This window comes from Cebus imitator, unplaced genomic scaffold (assembly GCF_001604975.1).
Source record: "Cebus imitator isolate Cc_AM_T3 unplaced genomic scaffold, Cebus_imitator-1.0 Scaffold265, whole genome shotgun sequence".
Classification (NCBI taxonomy): Eukaryota; Metazoa; Chordata; class Mammalia; order Primates; family Cebidae; genus Cebus; species Cebus imitator.
Window position 1 is genome coordinate 2032809 of NW_016107580.1, and position 15963 is coordinate 2048771.

At 47.7% G+C, this 15963-nt stretch overlaps 1 protein-coding gene across 4 annotated transcripts in view; it reads left to right on the top strand.

The window, feature by feature from the left end:
- DENND2B (DENN domain containing 2B) overlaps positions 1-15963 on the top strand; it is a 179376-nt gene that overhangs the window by 50074 nt on the left and 113339 nt on the right. For 2 of the 4 annotated variants that reach the window (XM_017500325.2, XM_037728425.1), the window contains one exon: positions 9286-9374. The gene's annotated coding sequence lies outside the window, so the exon portion shown is untranslated. Of the gene's footprint in view, positions 1-9285; positions 9375-9616; positions 10092-15963 lie in introns of those variants that run through there. The other 2 variants (XM_017500324.2, XM_037728426.1) reach the window with 1 other exon arrangement.

The window sequence follows — 15963 nt, forward strand, 5'->3', positions numbered from 1 at the left end:
AGGCTGGAGTGCAGTGGCGCAATCTCAGCTCACTGTAACCTCCGCTTCCCAGGTTTAAGCAATTCTCTTGCCTCAGCCTCTCGAGTAGCTGGGACTGCAGGTGCACACCACCAAGCCCAGCTAATTTTTGTATTTTTTAGTAGAGATGGGATTTCACCATGTTGGCCAGGATGGTCTCGATCTCTTGACCTCGTGATCTGCCCACCTTGGCCTTCCTATTTTTTCTTTTTTTAAGATGGAGTCTTGCTCGTTTGCCCAGGCTGGAGTACAGTGGCATGATCTCAGCTCACTGCAATCTTCAGCCTCCTGGGTTCAAGCGATTCTCCTGCCTCAGCCTCCCAAGTAGCTGGGATTACAGGTGCCCGCCATCATAGCCATCTACTTTTTGTATTTTTTTAGTAGAGACAGGGTTTCACCATGTTGGTCGGGCTGGTCTTAAACTTCTGACCTCGTGATCCACCCACCTCAGCCTCCCAAAGTGCTGGGATTACAGGTGTGAGCCACGGCGCCCGGCCGATGTTTTTTCATAATTAGATCAAGGTCATGGAGTTTTGGGAAGAGCACCACAGAGGTGAAATGCCCTTCTCAGTGCATGGTATCAGGGGTACATGGTGTTAGTATGTCTTATTGCATGTAGTGTTAACATTGATCACTTGGTTAAGGTGTTATCTGCCCATTTCTCCACCATGAGGTTAACTACTATTTCTGCCTTTGTAATTAATAAATATTCTAGGAGAGATACTTTGAGGTTACACAAATACCTCATTTTTCCTTAAACACTTTTTTTTTTTTTGAGACAGTATCTCACTCTGTCACCCAGCTTGTCACCCTACCTTAGAAACTCTGGACTACTGTGAGGTGTAAGCACCAAATGGTGTAGGTTCTGTGGTGACATTGTTGATACCCTTTTAAGTTGGATTGATTAGTTGGTTGGTTTTGTTAACGCGTTCATTAAAAAATATATTATTGTACTTGGTACACAGTCCTAAGCTAGAATTTGGAGTTAAGACATAGTTCTTTCTCTAAGGAATATTACAGCTCTCAGGTGAATTAAGCTGACAGAGCCTTGGTGCAGTCACCTACAAGGCAGTGGGGTGGGGTTGGCACTGGAGTGGCAGCCTGTTCTGAGGAGTACTGGGGATAGGACTAGAGAATCAGTCTAGCCAGGGAGAGGAAGGGGAGCTAGGATTGAGGAGGTTGACACAGTTTGGGCTCACACTTCCCACGGCCGAGCCCAGATCTTACTCTGATGTGTCCTTCTTTCCCAGGCCCAAGGTATTTTCTTGGGTAGATCATAGAAAGGCAGTTTAGGTCCACATTCTTCTTAATCCCCATCTCTTCCCTTTCCCTCTACTTTGCATTTTGCCTCCCTGATCCTGAAGCTTTTAATCATGATAGGCTAAGATCATTGTTGAACTCAGAGTTCTGAGCCAGCTAAGCTTGGAAAGCCTATTATTATTATTATTAATTATTTGAGACAGTCTTGTTCTGTTGCCCAGGCTAGAGTGCCGTGGTATGATTTCGGCTTACTGCAACCTTCGCCTTCCAGGTTCAAGCGATTCTCCCACCTTAGCCTCCTGAGTAGCTGGGATTACAGGCATGTGCCTGGCTAGTTTGTGTATTTTTAGCAGAGACAGAGTTTTGCCATGTTGCCCAGGCTGGTCTCAAACTCCTGACCTCAAGTGATCCGCCTGCCTTGGCCTCCCAGAGTTCTGGGAACACAGGTGTGAGCCATCGCACCTGGCCAGATAGCCTATTCTAGGATGGTAAAATGATGCTTTCGGTGGGGGGGGCAGGTCTAGGGTATTGCTTCCTTGGTCGTCTTTCCTGGCCCCAAGCCTATGTGTATGTGGCCCAGTGTTAAAATGCTCTGACTTAATGAGAGATGGCAGTCAGCGGCTTGTGGATTTGAGAGATTTCAGAAAATTGGCTCATATATGAACGTTATCACAGAGATTCCAAGAAACTGGAGCAAGCCATGAGCACCTGTGTCTTGAGTATCTGAACATCAAGCTTTATACAGAGGGTTGTGAGCTGAATGGAAGTGAACTGTGGCTGGACGGCTGACAGGCTTGAGGAGAGGGGGCGCAACCCACCGTGAAGGTGTGTGGTCACTGCTTCACTGCAGGGCTGTGGTGTCTAGGAGGATTATAGGCTGAATTCCACACTTCTCAAGTTGAGAGTCTTAAGGTCAGGGGTGGGGTGGTGGTGGTGGGAGAGGCAGGGGGAGTTAGGTCAGGAGTAAGGACCTGGGAAAACTTCCTATCATAAACCACTAGGACGTGAGCACAGAATGGGTATTTCTCTGCCTTCCTAGGAAAGCTGTGTAAGCAAAGTATGTGTGGCAGTGGCCATGACAGTGGCGGTCCTGCCACATGTGGCTTCCAGGTGGAGGGTGACCTGGAATTGCCATCTGGAGGGAGACATTTGTTTTGTTGATCTGAAGGCCCTAGTAGCACCTAAGTAGAGACTGCTTGATTTGCAGCAGACAGATGGTCTTCCAAGAGAACTTTGATATTGCCAGCTGTCAATATCTGCTTTGCAAAGGCAACTTTTTCTTAGACTTATGGGTAGGGGTGAGTCTGAGCAGGGGCATCAGCAGGAGCCTCAGTCTTCTTCCAGGCACTTCCCAGGCCATTTCCTAATTTCCCCATCCTGTAATTTAGCACCTTTCTTCTCTGTCCAGCCTCCTTAGGCAGGAAGCCTGAATCTCCCTTTTTTTTTTCTTCCAAAAAAGTCTACCTTTCATTGGTGATGGTTCTCTTTCTGATTCCAGAGCCCCAGGCCTGGGGCTTTGCTGAAAGAGTTGGGTAAAGATTGTAGCCCCTGAAAGCAAGAAGTCTTTCTGCTGCTTCGGACTTACTCAGAAAGCGGTAGGACTGGGTGACTGCAGTAGGACAGTCAAGCTGAAGGACGCTTGGGCAGCTAGTCCTGCCCTTTCATGTGGAGGAAAAAGCAAAGGCCCTAAGGGAGACAGGGACTTACCCAGGATTTTACCATTCCAGAAAGCTGGAAGCCAGGACTGGGCTCCAGCCTGCTAGCTATCTACTCTTGAATTTTAAAAGCTTCCCTTCTTACCACATTGCCATTCACAGACAGAAGAGGAAAATTGCAAAGTCCTTAAGGGCTCTTCCATAAATGGCAGCTAGAGCCCAGTGTAGGGGAATTGGTGGAGGGGAACATGTTTGATTCCTCATTTTTTTTTTCTTTTTTGAGACAGAGATTCACTCTGTCACCCAGGCTGGAGTGCAGTGATGCGATGATGTCTCACTGCAGCCTTAACTTCCTGGGTTCAGGCGATCCTCCCACCTCAGCCTCCCAAGTAGCTGAGACCACAGCCATATGCCACTATGCCCAGCCAATTTAAAAAAATTGTTATTTGTAGAGGGGGGTTTCCTTATGTTGCCCAGGCTGATCTTGAACTCTTCGGCTCAAGCATTTCTCCTGCCCCGGCCTCCCAAAGTGCTGGGATTACAGGTGTGCTTGACCTGATTACCCATTAATTTGGTAGAACTGGATGTCTTCAGTGGCAATACCACTGGATCCCAGTCTGGCGAGCATTAGGAACTAGGCTTCTCAGAGGCATTTGAAATTAGACCGCTATCTCTTAGGCATTCTAAGACCTAACCAATAATATTGAAACAATAGCCCATTTTACTTGAATTTCCTTGATCCCAAAGTAAGGAGTGACTTTAAAAGATTTACTCTGTTCCTGTGTTTTCAGGTTCAGAACTTCAGTTGTCTTTAGAGACAAGAAAGTACTATAAACCCCTCTAGTGACCTAATCTGGAATCTGATCATCATTTACATATATATTTTTTCTTTTCTTTTTTTTTTTTAGATGGAGTCTCACTCTGTCATCAGGCTAGAGTGCAGTGGTGTGATCTTGGCTCATGGCAACCTCTGCCTCCCAGGTTCAAGCGATTCTCCTGCCTCAGCCTCCTGAGTAGCTGGAACTACAGGCGCATGCCACTATGCCTGGCTAATTTTTTATATTATTAGTAGAGACGGGGTTTCACCGTGTTAGCCAGGTTGGTCTCGATCTCCTGACCTCGTGATCCGCCTGCTTCCACCTCCCAGAGTGCTGGGATTACAGGCCTGAGCCACCACGCCCCACCTATATGTATATTTCTTGTACAATGTAGGTCCATTCACTCAAATTCCCTCACCCTAGGGAGGAAATAGCCTTTTCTGTTTGTTTGGAGAGTCTTTTCAGTGATTCATTTATCTCACACACATTTATTGTACACATTGAATGAAATACACCTCGAGGAGCTCAGGTCTGTGGGGGAGACAGGTGTGCAAGTGACAGTGATAAAGTGGTATCAACACTAATAAAGGCATCTTTAAACTGCTGTTGGTTTGCAGAAGAAACAATCAGATTCTGTCAGGAGACTGAAAAACATTTTACAGAGGAGGTGATAACCTTGAAGGCGGTAAGATTTTCTTAGTCGGGGAAGGAGAGGCATTCAGATCAAGGTAACAGCATGAGCCACAGCGGGAGGGAGAGGAAGATGCAGGCAGTGTTCAAAGAACCAGGCAGTGCACTGTGCTTGTGCCTGTAATGGGGTGGTGGGTAGCAGGGGAGGGAGGTGTGCGCATGAGATGAAGCCAGAGGATTTCAGATTTGGGTGGGAGTGTAGGCCAGAAGAGGGAACGGAGGATGTAGTCACACTGCTATTGCTGTTATTTAGACCTTCATTTTCCCCCAGACAGTAGTGTTCAAAATTATTTATAGTAATAGAACCCTTTTTTTCTGAACTTTTTACACCCATTTCTAAATTATAAAATATGAGACTTTTGTTTTTTTCTTTTTGAGACGGAATCTCACTCTTATCACCCAGGCTGGAGTGCAATGGCGTAATCTTGGCTCTCTGCAACATCCACCTCCTGGGTTCAAGTAATTCTCCTGCCTCAGCCTCCTGAGTAACTGGGATTGCAGGTGCCTATCACCGTCCCCAGCTAATTTTTTTTGTATTTTTAGTAGAGATGGGGTTTCACTGTGTTAGCCAGGATGGTCTTGATCTTCTGACCTCATGATCTGTCCACCGCGGCCTCCCAAAGTGCTGGGATTACAGGCTGAGCCACCACACCTGGTGAGACTGTTTTTTTTTTTTTTTTTTTTTTTTAGTAAAATGTAGTTTTTACAAGCATAGTGACCTGCACCATGGAGGGGAGAGAAGGTGTTTTTGTCCGTGGAGCTGCTGGCCTGAGAGAATCTTGTCATTGTGGGAGCTGGGCCATTCCTGCACAGTGGTCTGGCAATGACCCAGTGGTGGTGGAGGACTGTGAGCAGGCACTGGTAATGGGAGCAGCTGTAAAACCCTGGAGGGCAGTCCGCAGAGAGTGACCTTACCAGGAAAGTTCTGGGAAACAAACCACAGGGAGACTTTACAGGAATTTTTGGTGTACCCACAGGCAAGGCACATGAGGAAAAAAGATGTAATTATAGTTTGTAAGTCTATGAAAAGAGGCAGCGACTGACATGAAATAGCTGCTCTAAGTTTCTTCTTCCTGTCGGACAGGAAGAAGTGGGTTTTTATGCATTTCATTCAGCAGATAGTTACTGAGTGCCAGCTATGAGCCGGGCCTGCACTAAGTGCAGGGAATATTGGTGGTTGGCAAAATAGTCAAGGTTCCTGCCCCTTAGGAACTCATGAGGGAAGACTGAGATTAAGCAACTAGTTGCACAAATGCATAATTACACAGCATGGTGAGTGCTCTGAAGGGTAAGTGTGGGCGCCTCATTTAGACTGGAGGATTGTGAAAGTCAAGAGACAGGAGAGTCAAGGTGAGGCAAGGTGAATAAGAGCTATCCAGGCAAAGACTGCTTGGTGGGGGGGTGTCCCAGCAAAGGGAAACAGCCTGGAAAAAATATGACACTTTGGGGGAACTAAAAGCAGTTGTATGTGGCTCATGCACAGACAGGGAAGGGCAGGAAGTGTGTTGAAAGAAGACAGGAGGAGAATCATGCTGGGCCTTGTAGGTCCTGGTAAGAAGTTAGATTTTATCCTAAGTATAGTGGGAAGTCAATAAAGTGTGTTAAGCAGGAAATGACCTGATCTAGTGTAAAAAGGTGATTCAGACAGCTCTATGGAGAAGGGCTTTGTGAAGGCAAGAGTGGAAGCTGGGGCAATTAGGAGGTTTTTGCAATAATTAAGGTGAGAGATGGGTAGCATCAAAGGTGGAGAAAAGTGGACAGATAAAAGATAGATTTTGGCAGTAGAATTGTTCGCAGTTGGGAAATGGGTTGGATGTGGGGAGAAAGTAAAAGGGAGAGTGGAGGATGTCTCCCAGGTTTCTGGCACACATGTACATGCAGGCCACTCAGCAGACACCAGGGAGCTTATTTAAGGTTCCCAAACCCTTATCCTTCAGGAAAGGCCAGGTGGGATTGGTCTAAATCCAGCCTTGCAGAGGCACTGGCGGGATTCAGCTGTCCCTGGCTCTGCCCAGTTCAAGGCTTGTGTACACAGTAGCATCACCCAAGCAGGGATTCCAGTTCTCTCACTAATGGGGCCCTTCCTTTGTCCCTGCCCCCAGGACAAGGTCCTAAGGAACCTCCCTGACTCCAGCATGCCACTAGGGGGAGCATGGCCTGCATTCTGGGTCTGTCTTGGAGGGCTTTTTAAGTTTGGATTACTTCAGCGACTGACTTATATTAGCTTTAGTATTCAGTCCTGACCCCTGGCCCCTCATACTGCTTGAAAGAATGCTTGGCATATGGTCGGTGCTCAATAAGTGTTCACTGGTGTTACTGTTGTCTTACTAATATTATCTTATTGTAGAAAGGGGTGGGATCACCTCTTCTTTCTCAGGATGGAGACTGGGCAAGTAGAATGTGCATTTTGAGGATCAGGAGGAGAGCAGAGGAATGCCTTTTGGACAAAGAAGAGGTGGAAGTCTAGTGACTAGATGATACTACGTTTGCCCTTCTACCTTGTCTTTCTTCGAAGACTTGGGATTCTTCAGCTGGGGCTTGGGTGAGGTTGGGCATTTATAGTGGGTGATTAGGTTCACTCCCTTTGAAGCTCTGATTGCTTCACTAAAGCAGTAGTGCCCACCGTTTAGGATTTGTGCCACCCTGTCATTTCCTGTTGGATTTTGTAACACTGCTCCTACCTTAACTTCTGGTATATATTTACTTCTTAAACTGAAGTCAATCAGAGTCTTGTTTTGAGAATGTTGCAATATGCTGGAAATTAATTTTAAAAAAACCCACGAGATTCTGCATAGGATGTTGCATTAAAGATTCTATCAGGCTGGGCATGGTGGTACACACCTATAATCCCAGCTACTCAAGAGGCTGAGGTGGGAGGATTGCTTGAGCTCAGGAGTTTAAGACCAGCCTGGGCAACATAGTAAGACCCCATGTCAAAAAAATGAAAAAGTTAGCATCAAGACCTTTAGCACTGTTTGGGAGCAACATTGGAAAATATCTACCTAATCCTCAGTGTCCTCATCCTGGGGAGGATATTAACTGTCCCACTGTTTTTTGTTTGTTTCATTTTTGGTGAGGAGTTGCTGGGAGGAGTGAAGTTTTACTTTAGTGCCTGATTTGAGAGTGCATTCACATATAGCATCTCTTTCGACTCGCATCCCCAGCCCTGTCAGTAGGCTCTGTAGGTAGAAAGTGGGAAGTCAGGTGACTTGCCCAATGGCACGTGGCAGTTAGTGGTGGAGTCAGGCACTGCCACAGTCTTCTGACCCCTGCTTCACCTGGTGCTGTTGCAACCACTGTGTTTAATGTACTCAAAGGAGTTGAAAGGCTTAGATACTGTTTATAGATTTTATTTCCTGGTTCTGTGACCTGGGGCAAGTAATTTTACTGCTGTTTGAGAATTTTTTTTTTTTTTTTGAGATGGAGTCTCGCTGTGTCGCCAGGCTATAGTGCAGTGGAGTGATCTCGGCTCACTGCAACCTCTGCCTCCCTGGTTCAAGTGATTCTCCTGCCTCAGCCTTCCGAGAAGCTGGGACTACAGGCATGTGCCGCCATGACCAGCTAATATTTAAAATTTTTTTAGTAGAGACGGGGTTTCACCATGTTGTCCAGGATGGTCTCGATCTCTTGACCTCGTGATCTGCCTGTTTTGGCCCCCCAAAGTACTGAGATTACAGGTGTGAGCCACCTTGCTCGGCCTGTTTTAGAATTAAAAATAAAAATCTGTTACATTAGTATAATAATACCAGTCCTAACATTCAGACCTGTTATGTTGAATGAGCCAAGATTTTGAGAGTAGTTTAGAAAAGTGTAAGGTCATATATAGCTATAGGGTAGGGCTTTTTCTCTGATCGTGCATGAGGACGTTTTACATCTCAGAGATGCTGTCTTAAGGTCTTTAGACTGAAAGGATGGCAGTCAGCCTGTCTCACCACAACTTACAAAGATTCTCCACATTCCCTTGGGAGCCCAGTGTTATCTCATAACCAACTATCAAAAACTTGACAGTTTTTGAGATGAGGTGGTAATATACTTTAGTGGAAAGTGTTGCTGGACTAGGGGGAGCTTGGCTGATCTCTTCTGTTAGTTCTTTGACTGCCTAACTGTGTAAGTGCAGATCAAATGTTTGATCTCTCTGAGTCTCAGTTTTCCCATCTATAAAATGGTCATAAGGCCAATACAGTGGCTCATGCCTGTAATCCCAGCACTTTGGGAGGCTGAAGCAGGAGGATTTCTTGAAGCCAGGAGTTCAAAACCAGCCTGGGCAACATAGTAAGACCCTGTCTCTATAAAAATAAAAATAAAAAAAGTAGCCAGGCATGGTGGTGCATGCCTGCAGTCCCAGCTACTGCAGAGACTGAGGCAGGAGAGTCACTTGAGCCCAGGAGTTTGATGATGTAGTGAGCTGTGATTGCACCACTGAACTCCAGCTTGGGAAACAGAGCAAGATTCTGTCTCTTAAAAAATTTGTTTTAAATAAATAATCTTGAAAAAATAGTCATAAAAATATGAGGTTATGAGGATCAAACAAAATGATACATGTAAAAAGAATGTTACAAAGCAGAAATGTACTCGGGGGGAGTGGGGAGAGGAAGGGACAGGAGGGGGACAGGACTAAACTTAGGGGATCAGCTGTGTCCCAGGCACCATGCTCATTTTCTGACAGGAGCAATATTACTACTGACTGTGACAGCAGCTCCCGTGAAGCCTGTGCCTTAGCTGCAGGCCCTGAGCAGGGCAGAGACCAGGCTGTATTTGTATCAGGTTTGTTGTCTGGGCTGTGACTCTCGACTTGCCCAGGACTCTTCCTGGTCCTGACCAAGTGTCTTTCCTCTCCATTTCAGGAAGATGAGAGACTGCTTAGACGCCAACACTAGTACCATGAGTCCCTGCACTGGTTAAAGCCATCGCCACAACCTGGACAGGCAGCAAGGTAAGCAGAGAGGTCAGTCCAGGCGAGCTCCTGGGTTGTGAGTGCATTTCCGCCCCAACTGCTGCCCGGAAAAATCCCAAGTGCACAAACAAGTCAAGGCAGTGCTTCAGGGTCCCTCCTACCCGAGCTCCAGGACCCAGAGGAAGGGCTTGCTTCCCCTCCAAGCGCTTCAGCTAGCTCCCTCCCCCCCAGCGGGGATTCTTCCAAGTTATAAAAAGTGAGACACTGGAGGGGAAGAAAACAAGTCCACTCACTGTCTTCTCCCTTCTCCTCTCTGAGCTGTTCAAGCAAGTTCCCAGGAGCAGTTCAGAGCCCCTGTTGGACTGAAAGGGAGGTAGGAGGAGTGGTATGCGTACAAAAACCGAGCTGATCAAAAGACAGTGCTGTTTCATGGAAGCCTCTCAGAACTGAGAGAGAGAGACAGACAGACAGTGAGAAAGAAAGAAAAAGAGAGCGCCCTTGTGCACGCGCTAGGCCAAGAGCGCGCCTGGGCGCGCGCGCCCGCCTAGCGAGGACAGGGTCTCCATGACAACTGGCCTGGCCGGCTAGCAGGGCTCTGCTCACTTGGCTGCGAGGAGCGCCACGAAAGGTCAGAGGAAGGAGCTGTGGGAAGCTCGCAGCAGGTATCGGAGCCTAAGCCAGTGGATTTGGGGGCCCTGGGCTCCCTAGCCGGCTGTGGTGAGCATGGAGTGGGCAGGAAAGTACCGGAACTTTGAGGTAAGAGCAGCTCCGGGCTTGGATCGTTTGGCCTCCTTTCCTGGCCCTCCTCTCCGGCTGCTTTCTGGGAGGCAGGCGAGTGTCTGTAGTCTCTGCTCGGGGTTTGGGGCTCAGGAATGATGTCATGCTCCAACAGTTGGATCCTATTAGCTTAAGGAGGAGGGAAACAGCCAATTTTCTTGACTTTGCAAATCTAGCTGATCTCACTCTTGCTAAATCTGAGGTGTTTAGACTTCACTCTAAAAAGCGTCACTTTACTTTTATTTAGTACAAAAGCACAGGATATTTTTACAGGAAGAATCTTACATGGAAAAAACCTAGTTAACATTACTCCCGTGGTGTTTGTAGCTCTTAGAGGGAAACTCCAGCGCCTTTTGAGCCTCTTGGTTCGTCCTAGTGAACACTGTCTGTTTTGTCCTTGGTGCTGCTATGTCTGGCCTGTAATGAAAAAAACAAAAGGTAATTAAGCTCAGCGAGGAGCCTGCGGTGAGTTCCAAGTCCCTCTGGGGCATTTATTAGGACAGAGGGACTGTCAAAGGGATGCCTGAGCTGGGGTTTTGTATTCTCTCTTTCTTCCAGGCAGCTTGGTAAGAATCAAGCTGTCCTCCCACATTAAAAGGTCGATCACAGACTTTCCTAAGAGGTGGGGGAGGGGGCTGGCTTGAGGTCGGGGGTGCCTGCAAACAGGTTTCTCATCCAGATGTCCCAGAGTGAGCTCTCAGCAGCAGCTGCTAAGAGTGGGGGGACATGAGGCACTGTAGTTGTACCAGGTCGATTCCTTTGGTTACATTTTGACCAAATCTCAGGGCATGCAGTGTCCATGCTATGCACACCTTCACTGATTGTCCTAAATTTTGGTAAAACTTGTTCTGACCTAGTGGAGTGGCACGTGGTGAGCTCAGACCCAGGGAAGGAGATCTTCCCAGAAAGGCAGTTGTATAGGTGATAGGATAGCAACATTGTCTGTAATATTATTGGGAGGATGAAGGCAGCAAACACTCCCTGTAGGGGAGACCCATCAGGGGATGTGCTTCCACTTGAGCCACGTTATATCTGAAATTCACTTCTTAGCCTCAGGGAACTTTGCGAATGCCTTTAGTTTCTCTGTGGGATGAGGGAACAGCTGCTGTCCTGGCTCTTCGGTTTTTCTTCTTGAACTTTCTGAACAGAATGTCTTTTGTATTCTGGCAAACAATGAGGGGGCATTCTGATTAACTTCGGGTCAGCTTGCCAATGCAAGCGCTGGCCGTGTCCCCAGTTCTGGCTCCCTAAATGTGTACATGTGTGCATCATGGTTGTGGCCTGAGGGTCCACAAGGGTGAACTCCTTGGCGCTGGACCTCAGATGGGCCACTTCTGAAGTTTTTCCTTCCTTTGCTACATTCCAGGGATCCTCTCCTTAGTTGAAACCTACATTTTGCTGGAGGGATGTGGCATAGCACTGAGCCAGTGGGTCCTTCAGTGGGCAGTGTATATCCAGAACCTCAGCCGCCTTTTCTGCTCATGTGTGTAGTTGGGCTCTTCAATTTTATCACCCCCGCATGTGTGAAGAGGGCTAGCAGAGACCCAGTTTCAAGAGCTGGTGCTCTTTCTTTTGGTACAGCAGAAAGAATCATGGATATGGGCTGCTAGACTTGAGCCATCAGCCAGATTCTGTTCCCATAGGGTGGCCTTGGGCAAGTATCTTAACGAAAAGGAGCTTCAGATTCTTACCTGTGAGATGGAGATAACGATAAAAACAACTTCACACGACTGTTGGGAGGAGCCAGTGGAATGACTTCCGTAAAAGTAGCCTGAAACAAGTCACATCCTAGCTAATGTATCAATGTTGTGAATTGAAGCTTGAGGAATGACCCAGCTCTCTCTGGAAAGTCACTAAGTCGCTTTGCCTCTCTGTTCTGGTTCTCTCATTTATAAAGTACCTCCTTCCTTTCTGCATTTATAAGTAAAAATGAGAAAAATCTGAAAAGACTTTTTCGGAATGTTTAAGGAAACAAATAGTGCTTTCCTTGGGTTGGGTCATTTAATAAGGGTGATGTTTGCCATAGACCTGGAGACTCCTAGACGGTCCTGCAGAGAGGAAGTGTTCCTTGGTCACCTGACTCATGTGTTTATATCAAGCACAGAGGAGAGGTATTCCCAAAGACCCTTCCCTTTTCCTGTGTCCCACAGCTGCCTGTAGTGGTGGCACCATACACTTTAGCAGCTGGAAAAGAGGCTGTGAGTGCCAGGCCAGGTTCCCTTGTCCTGCTGGGTCCTGCTGGGGAGACTCTCCAGTGGGCAGCACGGCCTTTCTCCTCCTTTCTGGGTTTAGAAGGCAGGGTTCTAACTGGGAGAAAGTGTTACTGCTCTGAAAGCCTTCTTGGGGGCTGGGCAGGTCTTTCAGGAACTCGTAAGGCTACAGCTCATGGGAAAACAAAAAGAAACAAGGAAGTGGGAATTCCAAGGGCAGAATTATTTGATATGCAGTGGGACTGTGCCAAGGAATGGAAGAGCAGGGAAAGGGAGACTCCAGGCAAGGAGAGTCCCAGCTCTGTCTTCCATGAGTCGATAGGGCGTATGGCATACCAGGGTGCCCCACCCACAGCCCCAGCTTTACTGTAGGATGGTGAAAACCTGCCAGCCATGCCCCAGAGTGGTGTCTGGGAAGGACTTGGGCAGACCCATAGTAGGCAGATTAAAAAAACAAAACAAAACAAAACAGGCAGCTCCCCTTCTAGGTGAGTCATGTCACAACAGCCTCTAAGGCCCAAAGGAGAAGCTGCCCACAGCTTAGATTGGACTGCAGCTGTTCCCCACTCACAGCAGCCCGGCTTCCCAGAGCTGAGTCACAAATTGGATTGTCTATGTTCCTTAAGCATTAAAAAGTAACATTCCTGTTCTCACTCCCTCTCTCCTCCGTCCTCTACTCCCCTTCCTGTACCTTCTCCCCTTGGGCTCTGTCCCTCTAAAATTAGGTATCAGTCACCCAGGGAAGATGAAACTTTGAAATACCCTGGAGAACAGGCCAAGGGCACCCTCACTTCTTCTGGTTCAGCCTCTTTCCCTGGAATGAGGGGTGCACAGATTCAGGAGGGCAATCCAAGTGTCGTGGCCCCACTGGTAGCCTAGACCTAAGACAGGCTGTGGCCCACTCCCTGCCACATTTGATTCTAAGAACTGCTTTGCAGGAGGTCCTGGCACCTTGGGGAGATGGGAGGGTCTGAGGCCTGGGCCATCGGAAGCAGGGGTCACTTCTCTTAGCTGTTAGCTGTCAGCCCTGGCTGCTCCCCGTTTCCCCGGTTGGGACTAAGAGAGTCGACTCAGGCAGCCAAGCCCAGGGAACACATAGTTGAGGCTGGGGGAGGCCTGGCAGCAGCACCTCCGTGGTCTGGCTGGGCCTCCCTTCTGTGCCTCTGCATGAGCTTGGGAGGAGGGTATGTTTAGGCCAGGCTGCAAGGAAGGGAAGGGGAAATCTGGAGGCAGATAATTGAGTTCTTTGAGTTGGAGGGACCCTGGAAAGTGGAGAAGGGGCCAGGAGGGCATGAAAGGGAAAAAAAAAAAAAAATAAGACCATCTGGCATAGTCTGTAGAGATTTGTCTTTAAAGCCTGTGGGAAAACTTGCATTAGTGTATGCCTTCTCCTGGAGAGGCGGGGGCTGGGGAGGCTGGGCATTCGTTCATCCTGGGGGGAGGTGCTGTGTGCGTCTGTCTCAGTAGGTGGGTTGGGGGAGCTACTGGGTACATCTGTCTTAGGGAATATGCCACATAGTGTTGTCCTGATAGAAAAAACTTGAGGTCTCTATTTCTAGCCATAGGCCCCAGAAAGCTCTCGTGTGTGTGTGTGTGTGTGTGTGTGTGTGTGTGTGTGTGTGTAACGGAGAGGAGGGTGTTAAATGAGTCTAGACTAACTTATTGAAGAATTTCTCCAAAGACCCCCTTCTCTTATTTTCTTTGGCTCTGATGTAATGAATGTACTGTTGCTGGGGAGGCTGTTGAAACTATCACTATACTCTTCTCATCGAAAACCGCCTGAATGTTAGATTTCACTGTCCTTATAAACGAGCGAGTTATGTGCAGTTAGCTTATGAAACCTTCTTAATCAAAGCAGACCTATTCCTACAGGCTTGTCACAAAACCAGCTCAGTTTCTCAAAGCTCCGGACTCTTCCTCTGTGTGACCTGTCATCACGGAAGGGGTTGTATGTGAGCTGGAGATGGATTGTCGGAAACCACATAGTGGATGGAGGATCGTTTGGAGCTGGGAAAAATGAGATAAACTGAGGGTTACGGGAGACAAGATCAGAGGCAGGAGGAAGACTACTGGAAAGAAGCAGGAGTGAGGCCCTGGGCAAGGGGCCCCTGGGCGGAGGCAGTTCTCAGGAGCAGCAGGTGGTGGAGAGAAGGGCTGACCTCGGAGGCCTACACAACTTAGCAGAAGGCCAGCCTGCCCCCAGAGCACTCGGGGACAGTGTTGTACAGGCCCTAACAAGCACTGGAGGGGGTGGGGGTGGTTGGCATTGGGCTTGACACCTCTGTTTGTTTGCTCTTGGCTCCGAGGCATCTCTGGCACCCATATATGCACTGTTGGTCTGTTCACCCATTTAGTCGGTGAATACAGAGTGTCTGGGGCAAGAGCTGGGAAGGATGGCAGAAGTGTCGAGCGTGGGCCTTCCTCCCATCTGTGTCATGTTGTAATAGATGTTGTGTTGTAGATATGTCTTCCCCTCTCTCCCACACTCTCAGTAGGATTAAGAGAGAAGCAGCATAGACCTGCTGCAGTTCTGAGTTTTGATGGTAGGGTTAATGACCATCTCATGTCCTTAGGCTGGGAAAAAGGAGGAGGATTTCAAGCACTATTCGAATGAAGGAAGAGAGCCAGCTAAAGGACTGGAAATAGAAAGATGAGGGTTCTAGGCCTGTGTCGAAGCTTCTCTGACAGTGTCAAAGGATGGGGTATGTGGGAGGGAGTCATAGAAAGCGGAAATGGGAAAGTTGGAAAAAAAACCTATAAAGTCAGCTATTTTTAAAACTCTTTAGTTGTGTTCGAGGAACTGAATTTCAGTGTGCTTGTGACTCGGAATGCAGGCTACCTTGTGGAGTTCTGACAACTGAGTTTAATAGATTGTTTTAAAATGAACTAGCCTGTGGTGTGTTTGTTCAACTCTCCTTGACTCGTAGGTTCTCAGTGAGTACGTGGTGCTGCCTTAGAGCAATTCTGATGGAACCATTTGCATTTAATGAGTCCCTGACATGCAGTGCAGTGATTGCAGTGATTAAGAGCTATGCTCAGGGGTCTTAGAGGTCTAGCTTTAGAACCTGACCTTGCTGTGTGACCTTGGGCAAGTTATTTAATCTCTCTGTGCATCAGCTTTCTTTGTGGCATCTGAAAAGTGGATGTAATAGTAATTGACTTGGTAGAGCTGTGGTAAGGATTAAATGAAACAATACATGTAAACCGGCCAGTGCCTGACACATAGTAAATGTTCAATGCTTTCCAGTATTATTATCAACTTAGAGCAGCATTTTGAAGAGAGTGGGCCGGTGTCTCTCAATCAACTTGATGTTGCTATGGTGGGAAGAAACCAGATTCTTATTTTAGAATTAGCTGGTTACAGGGCATAGTGGCTCACGTCTGTAATCCCAGCACTTTGGGAGGCCGAGGTGGGTGGTGGGTGGATTACTTGGGGTCAGCAGTTCGAGACCAGCCTGGCCAATATGGTGAAACTGTGTCTTTACTAAAAATATAAAAACCAGCCAGGCATAATGATGTGCACCTGTAATCTCAGCTACTTGGGAGGCTGAGGTAGGAGAATGGCTTGAATCCGGGATGCGGAGGTTGCAGTGAGCTGAAATTGCATCATTGCACTCCAGCCTGGGCGACAGAGCAAGACT